The sequence below is a fragment of the Pristiophorus japonicus genome, unplaced genomic scaffold, assembly GCF_044704955.1.
Source record: "Pristiophorus japonicus isolate sPriJap1 unplaced genomic scaffold, sPriJap1.hap1 HAP1_SCAFFOLD_58, whole genome shotgun sequence".
In the NCBI taxonomy this organism is placed as follows: Eukaryota; Metazoa; Chordata; class Chondrichthyes; family Pristiophoridae; genus Pristiophorus; species Pristiophorus japonicus.
The window spans coordinates 2,149,235-2,164,382 of NW_027254488.1; the positions used below are offsets into that span (position 1 = coordinate 2,149,235).

Sequence of the window (15,148 nt, forward strand, 5' to 3'; positions counted from 1 at the left end):
CGGTGCACGAGGTCGGGCTGCAGAATCGTGGGGCTTTGGGACCATATCTGGCACAGGAGGGACCTGTTACCGGGTTGGGTTGTCGGGTTGTACATCAATAGAGCTCGCGCTAAGGTTAACTACTGGGGCGGGTGAGCATTTGAACTAATTTGGCAGTGGATTTGTGTACCAGGATGAAACATCTGTAGATGTTGTTATTATGCCTTTATACATAAAATCCAGATGATTATTATATATCAACTATAGCCCTGAATGCGGCCTCAGACAGCACATTTCAGCCCAGCCTTGGGAAACGATATACCACGGCCCGCCCAAACTTTCCCTTACACCGAGCACAAGCAGAGGATACACAGGCACAGCAGAATTTGCTGAGCACCGTAGAGAGTAAAATGTTCTTTGATCAGTGATAGAACTAAATATATTCTGGTGTCTCTGTGTCAAGTTGCAATTTGTTCTGTGGGATATAAATAAAGTTTGTATATCTGTTTTAGTGTTTATATATTTGAATGTAACAAAGTTATAACTAATACTATTGTGGTGCATCTGTATTTGTTATAAATGTATTTTCTGTGTGTACCTTTGTATCTATATTACTTTTAAACACCTCGCAAATAAACGTAAATACAATTGTAGCACAGCGATACTTAGAGATAAATTCAGAAAAAAAACAGACATAAAAACAAATACATTTATAATAAAACAGATATGAACGCAAACAATTTGATTATCAAGGTTCCACACAATTTAATTTACAACTCACAAACAGATGCACAAATATATTTATATATTTCACCCAAGGATATCCAAATTCATTGCAAATAACAAAACATTACACACAAAAATAAAACACGTCTATGGCGAAAACCTATGGAGCCTCAATAACTGAAGGCTTCTTGCAGAGAGCCGGCACAGACACGGTGGGATGAACAGCTTTAGTCTGTGTTGACTGATTCGATGATTCCTTGTCTTCCTTGTCTTCTTGCTTGTAAGATAGGTGGAACAGGCAGCTGTATGATGGGTTCTCTGATAGCATAGGCCGTGGCGCAATCGGTTAGCGCGCGGTACTTATATGACAGTGTAGGCCCGGGAAATGCCGAGGTTGTGAGTTCGAGCTTTTGCATGTGATGTTTGTCCTTTTCAGAGTCAGAGGCCGGTTTCTATTTATCCATCTGTTTTGTCTATTCCGCCATGTACCACGGTGCTGTCTGTCACTCTCACTACGGGTATCTCAGTGGCAATCTGTGGGCTATTTCTAAATGAAAACCCGTGCCCGTTCCTCACATGTAATAATTGAGCGGATCAAACAATTCCTCATCTGACACTACGGAACTAATGAGCCAACATTTATAACAAGATATAGTTTATTGTCAATATAACTGTCCATCTTGAGTTATATAGCTTCAATTCTGTCCAAAACCAACCTATGATCTCAACGTGTTTCCAATAAACCGCTTTTTAATGTATTGACGCAAGCGCTACCATTGTAGCTCAAGGAGTTTCATAATTAATAAACATAGAAATCAAGCAATGAAACGGCAGAGATGGTTTTGCGACTGCAGAATGCCCTCGCCCAGACAAGGTTTAAAAACTGGCAGCGTGCAGGAGGAAGGGAGGAGATGAAAGAGAACCACAGAAAAGCCACGGGAGTTTTGGAAGCTTAGGGAGTTTTTCTCTGACCACAACATAGTTGCACACGGACCGGATATTGTTGCTGTTAAATATGAATAAAATGCAACGTTTGTTTGCAGCTGTTTCTGTTTCGGTCACTTTTAACTGACTAATGCTTAATTTCATTTGCCTGCGATGATTCCATAAATTTTCGTATCCTTGCCAAACAAAAATCAATCAATGTGAAACTTCAAAATTTCAATTGACCCCAGCCGCAATAGATTTTTAGGCGAGGATTTATAAGACAGGTGGAACAGGCAGCTGCATAATGGGAGCATCAACACCACACCGCATCTGCATGCACTTATAGCGGTGGAATCGGATCGGGCACAGTACCTATATGGTAATACAAGCCCCGGAAAAGCCGAGGTTGTGAGTTCGAGCTTTACCGAGAAGAGCTGATCGTTTTGCTTGTGACATTTCTACAGGAATCGAAAGTACATTTGATGTATCCCCCAACATGATCTACGTTTCACTGTTTTATTCTAGCATTTAGTTTGCTTTTGCACACAATATTGTAACGGAGGATGAGAGTTGAAATTACATATGGGATGGAGTGGAGGCGTTTTGACATTTAATCAATAACTTTGATGTAAAGAATAATGTAGCGGAAACACACTCGATTTCAAAGTGAAGATATATAAAGGCATTGGTTATGTCCACATAATTACTGCACCACATCCAATAGAAAAAGGATTTTCCTGAACATTTCGCTGAAAATGTTGTGCTCAGTGTTGCAATGCTCGTGCATTGGACTTCTCGCTGATTCTGTTCAATAGAAACATTCAAACTTGTCGATTCGAGTCCCATCAAAGTCCAATTGTAATTTAATAGAATGGTTACCGCACAGCAGGAGGCCATTCGTCCCATAGAGAGCGTGCCAGCTCTCAGCTGGTGCCACTCCCCTGTCCTTTCCCCATAGCCCTGCAGGAGAGGGTTGGCTGGTTCAGAGGCTGGAAAGAAATTGTTTGCAGCAAACCGCAACTGTCTGCGATAGCCAGAAGGTTTAATGTTTTGGCCCTGAAATCCACTCATGTTTACCTGCTCGCCACTAAACTGTGTAAAGCTCCATTCATTGCTCGAATAAATAAGAGCTCCAGTTGCGGACTGCATTTCCCTAGCTCAGAGCCTGAGAGATCGACAGGGAGCGAAGCACGTTTAAACCATCGCCCAATTATGTTTTACGCTTTTACAACATTTCAAGAGAGCAAAAGAATTTCCACTCAAGATGCAATGACCTTTTCTGACATTGGATTCGCATGCATCTTTCTGTCTCTCCCTGCCTCTGCCTCTTGTATTTCTCTGCTTTGCGCTGTTTAAGTTCTCAGGCGTCAATGGACGGCCTGGGCTGATCTAACCTGCAACAAGGTAAGAAATTGCTAAAGAAAGATGTGCACAATAGGAAAGGAGTGGTGTAAATTTGGGGCAAATATGTTCACAGATATGTCCCTTCGCGCTCGCGGTGAAATAAAGCAGCACCGATTATAGTTGTCTTAAAGTAGTGTACATTATGAGAAGGCCGAGACAGACGACAATAAAGAGCTATTCATGCTGCAAATTCTTATTTGATAACACAGGTCACATATTTAAGATTAGTTTTGTAAACACATTCCAATATTTTTGACTTGGAATAGTCATCAATCCTCGCACGACATTTGGACGCCTGTGTCCAGTTGGAAAGCTGTCAGAAATAACATGCAGAACATTGACTTTCTGCTGAGCAGACCATGAGCCTCCTTCTTGAAAATGGTTCTCCAGTCCCGCAAAGAGGGGCTTAAGCATCATGGGAGTTGAATGGAACTGTGCCTACTTGCATAGCAGGACCTGTAGGGGTCATTTCCCATTCCTTAAAGAACAGTAATGACACAGTTGCAGAATTTGCTCGCACCACTCGCAATTCGCCCCAAGGATGAGCCGAGCCGATCACGTGGAGTTAATACAATTCCTCCAGTCAGTAAATTCAGTTGGCATATCAAGAAAATATAAGAAATCACCGTGACTTAGTCACTGAGCGCTCAGCTTAATGGATAAGGTATGTTATCAGGAAATGACAGTTTTGATGAGATTTAGATTCAAAGCCTAATTTATGTAATATTCAGTCAAATGCTTGGAAGGTTTATCAGCAACAAACGCTTAACAAAGTAGATGAGCATAATCGATTAGCAGTCCATTGCCTTAACCTCTCCTCTGCCATCGAGCACAACTCGGCTATTCCATTTCTTTTTGCATCCGTACAGAACTACGCTGCAAAATGCCCCCTCCACGACGTGTCCTGCACGTGCACCCAGATCGACAATGTTGAAAATGTACTATCAGCTTCTGTAAGCAAACGGCCTTTAGTTACTACAGGATGGCGGTGAAATGTCTCCTCAAAAAATGAGGTGCGGGCCCCTTTTAAATAGACCAGGCAGCTGGACACGCCGGTTTCAAAACCGACCAAATGCAGAACTCTCTACAGTTAGACCACATTAGGCGTACTGAGTGCAATGCTGGTCGCCATATTAAAAAGAAGATAGCGAGGCTCAGGATAGGGTGCAAAGAAGATCGTATACTATCAGAAAAGAATCGACAGGCTCAATTTATTTTGTAGTGAAACGAGAAGTCTGAGGGGTGACCTAATAGAGCGCTTTAATATCCTGAAAGGTTTTGACAGAGTAGATACAGAGTGTTTTCACTTGTGGGGAAGAGTATTACTAGAGACCATCATTATAAGAAAAATCAGCAACAAATCAAATTGGGAATTAAGAAGAATCTTCTTTAGCCACAGAGTGGTAAGAATGTAGAACTTACTGCCACCAGACAGGTGGAATAAAATATTATAGATACATGTAAGGAGCCGTTAGATAAATAAATGAGGGAGAACTGAATGGAGGGCTATGCTGATAGTGCTCGGTGCGGGAAGAGGGGAGGATGCTCCAGTGGACCACAACGTCGATATTGACAGGTTGGGCCGAAAAGCCTGTTTTTGCACTGAATATCCTATATGATATCATGAATTCGGCACCTATGAGACCATTTCAAAAGCCAACATCTCGCAACTTTCAGACCGAGAGGAAATAACACTGATTAATATTCTGGGCTTACAGTCTTTCAAAAAGATGTCAAGATGTATGCTCCTTAAAACCTACCTCTTTGACCAAGTTTTGCGCAACTGCCATAATTTCTCTTTTATGTGGCTCGGTGTCAGCGTTACTTAATTTGGTTTAAGCTGTTGTGGAGCACACTCTGACGTCTAACTATGTTAAAGGCGCTACATAAATGCAAGTTGTTGTTGTTGTTGTAAAATTTCATCATTGTCTCCCTGTTTCAGGATGCAAAGAAAACGTGCTCGTTGAGAAGGCATGCGGCATACTTACCTTTATTAGCCGAGGTATATTGTACAATAGCAGTGAAGTAATGCTTGAGCTATATAATACATTATTTGGGCCACAGCTAGAGTACTGCGTACACATCAGTACAGGAAAGATGGAATTGCACGAGAGAGAGTGCAAAAGAGATTTACGAGGATGTTGCATGGACTGGAGAATTTTAGCTATGTGTAATGAGTCGATAGGCTGGGTTTGTTTTCATTGGAACATTGGGAGCTGAGGGGTAACATTATTGATGTGTTCAAAATTCTGAGGGGCCGAGAGATAGTGGATGGGAAGGACCTATATTTCTGAGCAGAATTGTCATCAAGTAGGGGAGATAGATTTAAAGTCATTGGTAGCAAGTTGAGAGGGGAATTGACGGGTAATGGCTTTACCCAGAGCAAGTTGGGAGTCTGGAACTCACTGCCTGAAAGGATGGTAGAGGCAGAAACCCTCACATCATTTAAAACGCGCTTGGATATGCACTTGAAATGCAATAACCTACAGGGCTACGGACCAAAAGCTGAAACATGGGATTCCTCTGGGTAGCTCTTTGTTGGCCCGCGTTGACCGAACGGGCCGAAATATCCTTCTTCCCTGCTGTAAATAACCATGATTCTATGATTCAGTTCTAAGCGAGGATCTAACTACAAGTAAGCCGGACGTGGAGACTTTATGAGTAGAATTAAGAGATAAGAAAGGATTTAAGACAATAGCGGAAGTTGTCTTTATACCCCCTAGTCGCAGCTGTGAAGCAATAGAATATATAAATGTAGAGATTGGACAAGCGTGTATTCAGGACAGTGTGGGTTTAATATGGGATTTAAATTTTCATATATATTGGGATAATCGGACTAGCACCTGTCAGAAAAATTGTGAATTTCTTGAGTGTGTCCGGGCTAGTTCTACAACAATATGTTCCAGAACGAACAAGGGGCATGCCAATTTACGTTTAGTAATGAGTAACGAGCCGGATTTATTCAACAACCTAAGGGTAAGTGAAAATGTATTTAATAGCGATCAAAACATGATCGACTTCAACGCAACGTTTGACAGGGAGATACGTGAAACAGCTACTACCATTCTAGATTTCTGTAAGACCGACTTCAAGGGGCTGAGAGAGAGACTGTCCAGAATACACTGGGAAAAATCTGTTAATGGGTAAAACGACAGGAGGTGTTAAAAATAATTAAAAGTCATACAGAATCAATTCATCCCCCTGAGGGGCCAACGAAAACAGGCATGGACGACTAAATAGGTAATGGACCACTTTAAACTAAGAGTAAAAACGGACAAAAATGCGAAAAATAGCACAGATCCTGGTGAATGGGAAAGCTACAAAGAAGAGCAAAGGGACACAAAGCAGATACTAAGTGGCACAAAGAGGGAGAATGAAAATAACCGACTGGTGAAATGAACAGACACATAGCAGATGTAATTTAACGCAGAGAATTATGAAGTGAAACATTTTGGTAGGATGAGGAGAGGCAATGTGAATTAATGATACAATTGTAACGGGCCCAGACTTATACATGAAAATTTAAATCCCCATGTAAGCATCTGCCTCTGAAGATCAATGATCCTGAAACCGGTCATAATGCTCCCTGTATTGTATTAACCAGCTCTAAAACGTACAATTTTAAAGAAGGCAGGATCTTGAAGACATGGGGACGTTTCCTTTGTTAATAGACGAATAGAGTATAAAAACAAGGAAGTTATGCCAAACAATTATAAAACACTTATGAGTTCTTAGCTGGAATGTTGCGTGGGGAACACGCTTCAGGGAAGAAGTCTTGCAGAATAGATTTACTAGAATACTGCCAGAGTTGGGGACCTCATTTATACGAAGAGACTGGAGAAGCTGGGATTTTTCTCCTTAGAATAGAAAATGTTAAGTGGCGATTTATGTCGCTAGTTCAAAATTATGAAGTGTTTTGATAGTGAAAAAGGAAAAAGCTTCAAAATATGACATTTAAAGTGATAAAATATCGATAGGCACAGATGCGGGTCGAACCCATGATCTTCGGTTTACGAGACCGACGCCTTACCACTTGGCCACCGCGCCCTGATGCACTGTGTGACTGGCGTCGTATTGCTACCGAATCCCACTTCATTTCAATTCGGTTGTATAAACACAGAAGCACATGCAAAGACATAAAGTGGGATAATGGAATGGGCAAATGACCAGCCTCATTTATTTGAAACTATCATAAAACATTTCATAAAATCATACATACCGATAGAGAGTACTTGGTCCATCGTACTCTTGAACGAGCTATCCAATTATTCCCAGATCTTTCCACAACGCCCTGCAAATTGTGCCTCTTCAAGCATTTATCCAATTCCATTTTGAGTGTTACTAGTGAATCTGCAGTGCTACGGGTAAATAACAGTGTGGTGAGACGAGCTGAGAGTCAGCACGGGCTCAACGGGCCGAACTGCCTTCTTCCATGCTGAAACAATTCTTTGAATCGATGACTCCATGATTCACCACCTTTTCAGCAGTGCATTACAGATCAAAGCTTAAAAAAAAACATTTCTCCTTCACTTTCATCTGTTTCCTCTGTTGTCCTCTGGATGTTGCCAGGACTGGATAGTTTTGGTTATGGAGAAAGATTGGGGTTGTTTTCTTCGGAACAGATGAGGATAAAGGGTGACATAATTGTCGTGTAATACATTATGCGGGGCCGAGATAGTGTGCATAAGAAACACCTGTACCCATGAGCAGAGAGGTCAATAACCAGGGGGCATAGATTTAAAGTAATTGATAAAAGGATTACACGAGAGTCGAGGAGAAATGTTTTCGCCCAGAATGAATTTGGGTCTGGAACTCACTGACTGAAAAGTTAGTGGAGACACAATCCCTCATCACATTTAAGTAGTACTTGTATATGGATTGAATCGCCCTAATCTGCAACGCGACAGATCAAAAGCTGGGAAGGCTTAATAGCTCTTTTGATTGGCGGAAATAGGATGGGCCGAATGCTCTCCTTCCCTGACGCAAACTTCTCCGATTCTATGATTCTATGAGGTGGTGAATGCTCTTTTGTTTCCTGCACATATCTGTATCCCACCATCGATGGGATGTTGCTGTGTGGTAATTGGCTGCCGTGACTACACTTCAAGAAGTACTTCATTTTTTTAAAGCACGTTTTAATAAAAATATTAATTCAGTGCATGTGGGCGTAGCTAGCAAGGCTGACATGTATTGCCCAAACCTAATTGCGTTTGAGAAGATAGTGATGAACAAACTTCGTCTACCACTGGAGTACTTGGATATGCACTTGAAAGCTACGGTCCAAGAGCTAGAAATTAGATTTGGCAGCATACTATACAGTCCACCAGCAAGGACGTGATGGGCTAAATGGTTTCCTTCTGTGCTGTAAATTTCTATGGCTCTGTGGTTCAGTCACTGAGGTGATGGTACTACCAATGTACTGTTGTAGAAGGAGTTCCAAGATTTTCACCGCACGATAAAGGAAAGGTGATATATTTCCTGGTTCATTATCTGCTGAGTTGATACTCGAGTTGGAAAAATCAAACTTCAACGATCATGCCCACTTCTGATCTTATGATGAAGGGCAGGTCATTGATGAAGCAGATGATGATTAACTCCTGCAGCGATATCCTGGGCTGAGATGATTGCCGTCGAACCACAACCATCTTCTTTTAGGCTAGGTATGTCTCCAGCAGTGGAGATTAACCACGCAATCATTTCAACGTTAGAAGCCTCCTTGATGAAACATTCGACCAAATACTGTTTTGATGTCAAGGACAATAACTCTCGCCTCATTTTAGAATTACTCACTTTTGGCCATATTTGGACGAAGGCTTTAATGATGTCTGGAGGCTGGGGGTCCTGTCGGAACTCAAACTGAGCAACGGCGGGCAATTGGGTCATTCTATTTTCGTGAAAGATGCTACAGGAATGCAAGCTCGTGCATTTACTGTTTGAAAACAGCGCACACTGCATGATGTAGGATCACATGGTCATCGACCTGAAATCTTACTCCCACCTTCCTCTTCCCACAGACCTTAACCAGAGTTTCAAAGCATGGCACGTATTAAAACGCCAGTTTTAAAGAAATTGTTTCATTCTATATTTCTTAAAGATTAAGAAGGCACAACAGGAAGACAGATATCCCAGTTTGCCGAAGATGCAAATATTGGTGGTATGGTAAGTAGGGCAGTCGTTAGCGTATACTTATAAATATATATTGATAGATTAAACGAATGGACGATTCAGTGGCAGATAGATTCCAAACAGGTAATTGTGTGGTCACCAATTTTAGATCACAAAGTTTAGATCCGAGTCCTAATTAAATGGAGCACAGCTCGGAGGGATGGATTTCCAAAGTGGTTTGCAGTCCAAGTGCCCATCCCGCTAACCTGCAGTAGCAAGTTACAAATATATTCGAAACAACTAATGGCATGTTAGGATTTATAACGAGGAGTTGGACTATAATGCAATGGAAGTTTTTCTTCAATAGAACAGAGATGTAGTTAGACTATATCTGGAGTACTCTAAGTTATAGAATATAATAGATTCATAGAAGTTTACAGCACAGAAGGAGGCAATTTGGCCCATCCTGTCCGTGCCACGGTTATTCAGCCTAATCCCACTTTCCAGCTCTAGGTCCATAACCATGCATGTTACGGCACTTCAGGTGCACATCCAAATACTTTTTAAATGTGCTTAAGGTTTCTGCCTCTACCACTCTGTAGGCAGTGCATTTTAGACAACCACAGCTAACTGCATGTGGAAATTTCACATCACATCTCCTGTAAACCTTCTCCAATTACTTTAAATGTATGCCCGCCTGTTGTTGAGCCCTCTGCTATGGGCAATAAGCCGTTTCTATCATTATATCCAGTCCGTTTGTGGGCACGGCATCTTAGAAATGATAGGCTGGATTGGAATGTGTACAGTTCTTTATCACCAGAATGTTACCGGGTTAAATTATGAGGAGAGATTACATAAACTAGGCCTGTACTCTCTGGAATATAGAAGGTTAAGTGGTGATTTGATTGAGGGTTTTAAAATTTTAAAACAAATTGATAAGATAGATAGCGATAAAGCTTTTTTTTACCGTTCGTGGCGGAGTTTACGACAAGAGGACATAATGTTAAAATCAGAGGAAGGCCATTCGGCAGAGAAGTTAGGAAAATCTTCTTCACGCAAAGGGTGATGGATTTATCTTCTACAAAAAGCAGGATATACCAGCTCAATTAAACATGTTAATTTTAGATTAATAGTTTTTGCTAGACACTGGTTAAAATGATGTGGAGCCAATGCAGATGGATGGAGTTACGATAGAGTTCAGCCAAGAATGAACACAAAGGCGAAAAGGCACGAGGGGCGGAATGGCCTAATCCTGTTCCTGTGTTCAGTCAATTGGCAGAACATCTATTCTAAATAAAGAAACGTTGTCTTGAAGGGTTAATTAAAATATTTTATTTGCAGAGATTATGGACCGCTTACACGCTTTCATAACAAACAAGCATTAAGTCTAATTGTCAAACCAGTTGGTTGAACATTTACCAGGAACAGAGACACATCAGTTGGATTTTAATTCCAACCCATTAACATCTCGGCCATCCTGGTCATGGGCACGCTGCAGTGCAGTGCTTGGAAATTCGGCAAATTGTTTGGAGACTCAAAATTTAGTTTTCAGCGCAGAGCAAACTTCACGTCTGCATACTATGCAAACGTGGGACGATATATACCTTGTGTTTAACTGTGGGCGGTGAAAAGCTGTACCACAAAAGCACAGCACTAGGCAAATAACGCATTGAACTGATCGTCCGTAACTTGACAACAAACCCCCGTGCTTTAACTCACAGAACATGTAATCTTCCCGTCAACACTGAACATCTTTGAATGAATAATGTTAAAATGCGCGTCAACCACCCAGTATCGGCAAGCTCAGATGGAATCTATATTGGTAGAGCTGCAGAACACCGAAGGGCAAAAAACGTTAGTGGGAGTTGTGTACAGACCTCCAAACAGTAGTAGTGATGTTGGGGAGGGCATCAAACATGAAATTAGGGGTGCGTGCAATAAAGGTGCAGCAGTTATAATGGGTGACTTTAATATGCACATAGATTGGGCTAAACAAACTGGAAGCAATACGGCGGAGTAGGATTTCCTGGAGTGCATAAGGGATGGATTTTTAGACCAATATGTCGAGGAACCAACTAGGGGGGAGGCCATTTTAGACTGGGTGTTATGTAATGAGAGAGGATTAATTAGCAATCTCGTTGTGTGAGGCCCCTTGGGGAAGAGTGACCATAATATGGTGGAAATCTGCATTGGTATGGAGAATGAAGCAGTTAATTCAGAGACCATGGTCCAGAACTTAAAGAAGGCTAACTTTGAAGGCACGAGGCGTGAATTGACAAGGATAGATTGGCGAATGATACTTAAATGGTTGACTGTGGACGGGCAATGGCAGACATTTAGAGACCGCATGGATGAACTACAACAATTGTACATTCCTGTCTGGCATAAAAATAAAAAAGGGAAGGTGGCTCAACCGTGGCTATCAAGGGAAATCAGGGACAGTATTAAAGCCAAGGAAGTGGCATACAAATTGGCTAGAAATAGCAGCGAACCTGGGGACTGGGAGAAATTTAGAACTCAGCAGAGGAGGACAAAGGGTTTGATTAGGGCAGGGAAAATGGAGTATGAGAAGAAGCTTGCTGGGAACATTAAGACGGATTGCAAAAGTTTCTATAGATATGTATAGAGAAAAAGGTTAGTAAAGACAAACATAGGTCCCCTGCCGTCAGAATCAGGGGAAGTCATAACGGGGAAAAAATAAATGGCGGACCAATTGAACAAGTACTTTGGTTCGGTATTCACGAAGGAGGACACGAACAACCTTCCGGTTATAAAAGGGGTCGGGGGGTCTAGTAAGGAGGAGGAACTGAGGGAAATCCTTATTAGTCGGGAAATTGTGTTGGGGAAATTGATGGGATTGAAGGCCGTTAAATCCCCAGGGCCTGATGGACTGCATCCCAGAGTACTTAAGGAGGTGGCCTTGAAAATAGTGGATGCGTTGACAGTCATTTTCCAACATTCTATTGATTCTGGATCAGTTCCTATAGAGTGGAGGGTAGCCAATGTAACCCCACTTTTTAAAAAAGGAGGGAGAGAGAAAACAGGGAATTATAGACCTGTCAGCCTGACATCGGTAGTGGGTAAAATGATGGAATCAATTATTAAGGATGTCATAGCAGTACATTTGGAAAGAGGTGACATGATAGGTCCAAGTCAGCATGGATTTGTGAAAGGGAAATCATGCTTGACAAATCTTCTGGAATTTTTTGAGGATGTTCCCAGTAGAGTGGACAAGGGAGAACCAGTTGATGTGGTATATTTGGACTTTCAGAAGGCGTTCGACAAGGTCCCACACAAGAGATTGATGTGCAAAGTTAGAGCACATGGGATTGGGGGTAGTGTACTGACATGGATTGAGAACTGGTTGTCAGACAGGAAGCAAAGAGTAGGAGTAAATGGGTACTTTTCAGAATGGCAGGCAGTGACTAGTGGGGTACCGCAAGGTTCTGTGCTGGGGCCCCAGCTGTTTACACTGTACATTAATGATTTAGATGAGGGGATTAAATGTAGTATCTTCAAATTTGCGGATGACACTAAGTTGGGTGGCAGTGTTAGCTGCGAGGAGGATGCTGTGAGGCTGCAGAGCGACTTGGATAGGTTAGGTGAGTGGGCAAATGCATGGCAGATGAAGTATAATGTGTATAAATGTGAGGTTATCCACTTTGGTGGTAAAAACAGAGAGACAGACTTTTATCTGAATTGTGACAGATTCGGAAAAGGGGAGGTGCAAAGAGACCTGGGTGTCATGGTACATCAGTCATTGAAGGTTGGCATGCAGGTGCAGCAGGCGGTTAAGAAAGCAAATGGCATGTTGGCCTTCATAGCAAGGGGATTTGAGTATAGGGGCAGGTAGGTGTTGCTACAGTTGTACAGGGCATTGGTGAGGCCACACCTGGAGTATTGTGTACAGTTTTGGTTTCCTAACCTGAGGAAGGACATTCTTGCTATTGAGGGAGTGCAGCGAAGATTCACCAGACTGATTCCTGGGATGGCGGGACTGACCTATCCAGAAAGACTGGATCAACTGGGCTTGTATTCACTGGAGTTCAGAAGAATGAGAGGGGAATTCATTGAAACATTTAAAATTCTGACGGGGTTAGACAGGTTAGATGCAGGAAGAATGTTCCCAATTTTGGGGGAGTCCAGAACCAGAGGTCACAGTCTAAGGATAAGGGGTAAGTCATTTAGGATCGAGATGCGGAGGAACTTCTTCTCCCAAAGAGTGGTGAACCTGTGGAATTCTCTACCACAGAAAGTTGTTGAGGCCAATTCACCAAATATATTCAAAAAGGAGTTAGATGAGGTCCTTACTACTCGGGGGATCAAGGGGTATGGTGAGAAAGCAGGAGTGGGGTACTGAAGTTGCATGTTCAGCCATGAACTCATTGAATGGCGGTGCAGGCTAGAAGGGCCGAATGGCCTACTCCTGCACCTATTTTCTATGTTTCTATGTTCTATGTTTCTATGAACCATCGCATAAAGAGAAAACTCATAAGTTATGGAGTAAACTGATGTGGGTAGCGATGGAGAGTGACAGAGAGAAAGTCATATTTGGACGGATAAACAGATCCCCAATGAGAAAAGCTTACAGAAATTAACTGCAATTGAAATAGATACACAGCGAGACTGACACGTGGAAAGAAAGTCAGATTCAGAGAGAAATAGAATGAATCATAGAGAGAGAAAAAGAGAACCAGCACATTAAAGGTGAGAAAATCCCTGCTGGCACGGGCGGAAATTAAATCAGTGAACTGAGGTTTACAGGTGAAAACACAAGATAACTGAGAGAGGATTGTAGCATCACAGAAGCATGGCTAGAGACACTTTCCCCAGAGCACGGCAAACTGTTCACCTTCAACTATTTACTCTATTTCCTTCGAGAGGTTGTCACCCATCAGCGTAAGAGTGTGCAGGTAGAGAGGGAGTGGGTGACCAGCAGACAGAATAGCAGTACTCGGCAGGTAGTGCACGAGGTCCCGAGTCCATCTCACTCGTCAACAGACATTAGCTTCTGAGTACCGGTGTGGAGATAGTGTCTCTGGGGAGTGCAGCCAGCTCCAAATCCACGGCACCGCAGGTGGCTCAGCTGCACAGGGGAGGAGGGAGAAGAATGGCAGAGCTATAATGGTAGGAGATTCAATAGTCAGGGGAGCAGACAGGCGTTTCTGCAGCCGCAGCCGTGACACCAGAATGATATGTTGACTCCCTGGAGCCAGGATCAAGGATGTCACCGAGCGGCTGCAGGGCATTTTGATGGAGGAATGTGATCAGTCAGAGTTCATTGTCCATACTGTTACCAATGACATATCTAGAAAGAGAGATGAGGTCTTGCAGGCAGAATTTAAGGAGCTACGAGAGAGATAAAAAGCAGGACCTGAAAGGTAGTAATCTCAAGAATACTCCAGGTACCACGAACGAGTGAGTACAGAAATACGAGGACAGAGCACGTGAATGCATGGCAGGAGAGCTGGTGCAGGAGGGAGGGCTTTAATTTCCTGAGAAATTGGGTCCACTTCTGGCGGAGTTGGGACGTGTACCGAATGGGTTGCACCTCAACACATCCGGGACCAATAACCTCGCGTGGTGGGGGGTGGGGGGGGCTAGAGGTGTCGGTTGCTCGTGCTGTGGGGGAGGTTTTAAACTAGTTTGGCAAGGGGATGGGAACCTGAGAATAGATTCAATAGGGAGGCGAGTAGAGTTTGAATTAAAAAGCAAAAATGTAGGAAGTGACCTGTAGGACAGAAGAAACAAGCAGGAAAAAAGGGTAAAATATAAATTTTAAAGCTTTTTCTCTAAATGCACGTAACATTCGTAACAAAACAGATGAGTTGAGGGCACAAATAGATAAAATTAGTATGATCTGATAGTCATTACAGAGACGTGGTTGCAAGGTAACCAGGACAGGAATCTAAATATTCAGGAGTATTTGATATTTTGGAAGGACAGACATAAAGGAAAAAGATGAGGGGTGATCTTAAATAAACATTTAAAATAATGAAAGGGGTAG

The 15,148-nt window shown here is 42.5% G+C and overlaps 1 non-coding gene across 1 annotated transcript; it reads right to left on the bottom strand.

The window, feature by feature from the left end:
- Positions 1-7,011: 7,011 nt before the first annotated feature.
- Positions 7,012-7,083, bottom strand: trnat-cgu (transfer RNA threonine (anticodon CGU)). Its single transcript has one exon. It is a non-coding gene; the product is annotated as a tRNA-Thr (tRNA).
- Positions 7,084-15,148: the final 8,065 nt, after the last annotated feature.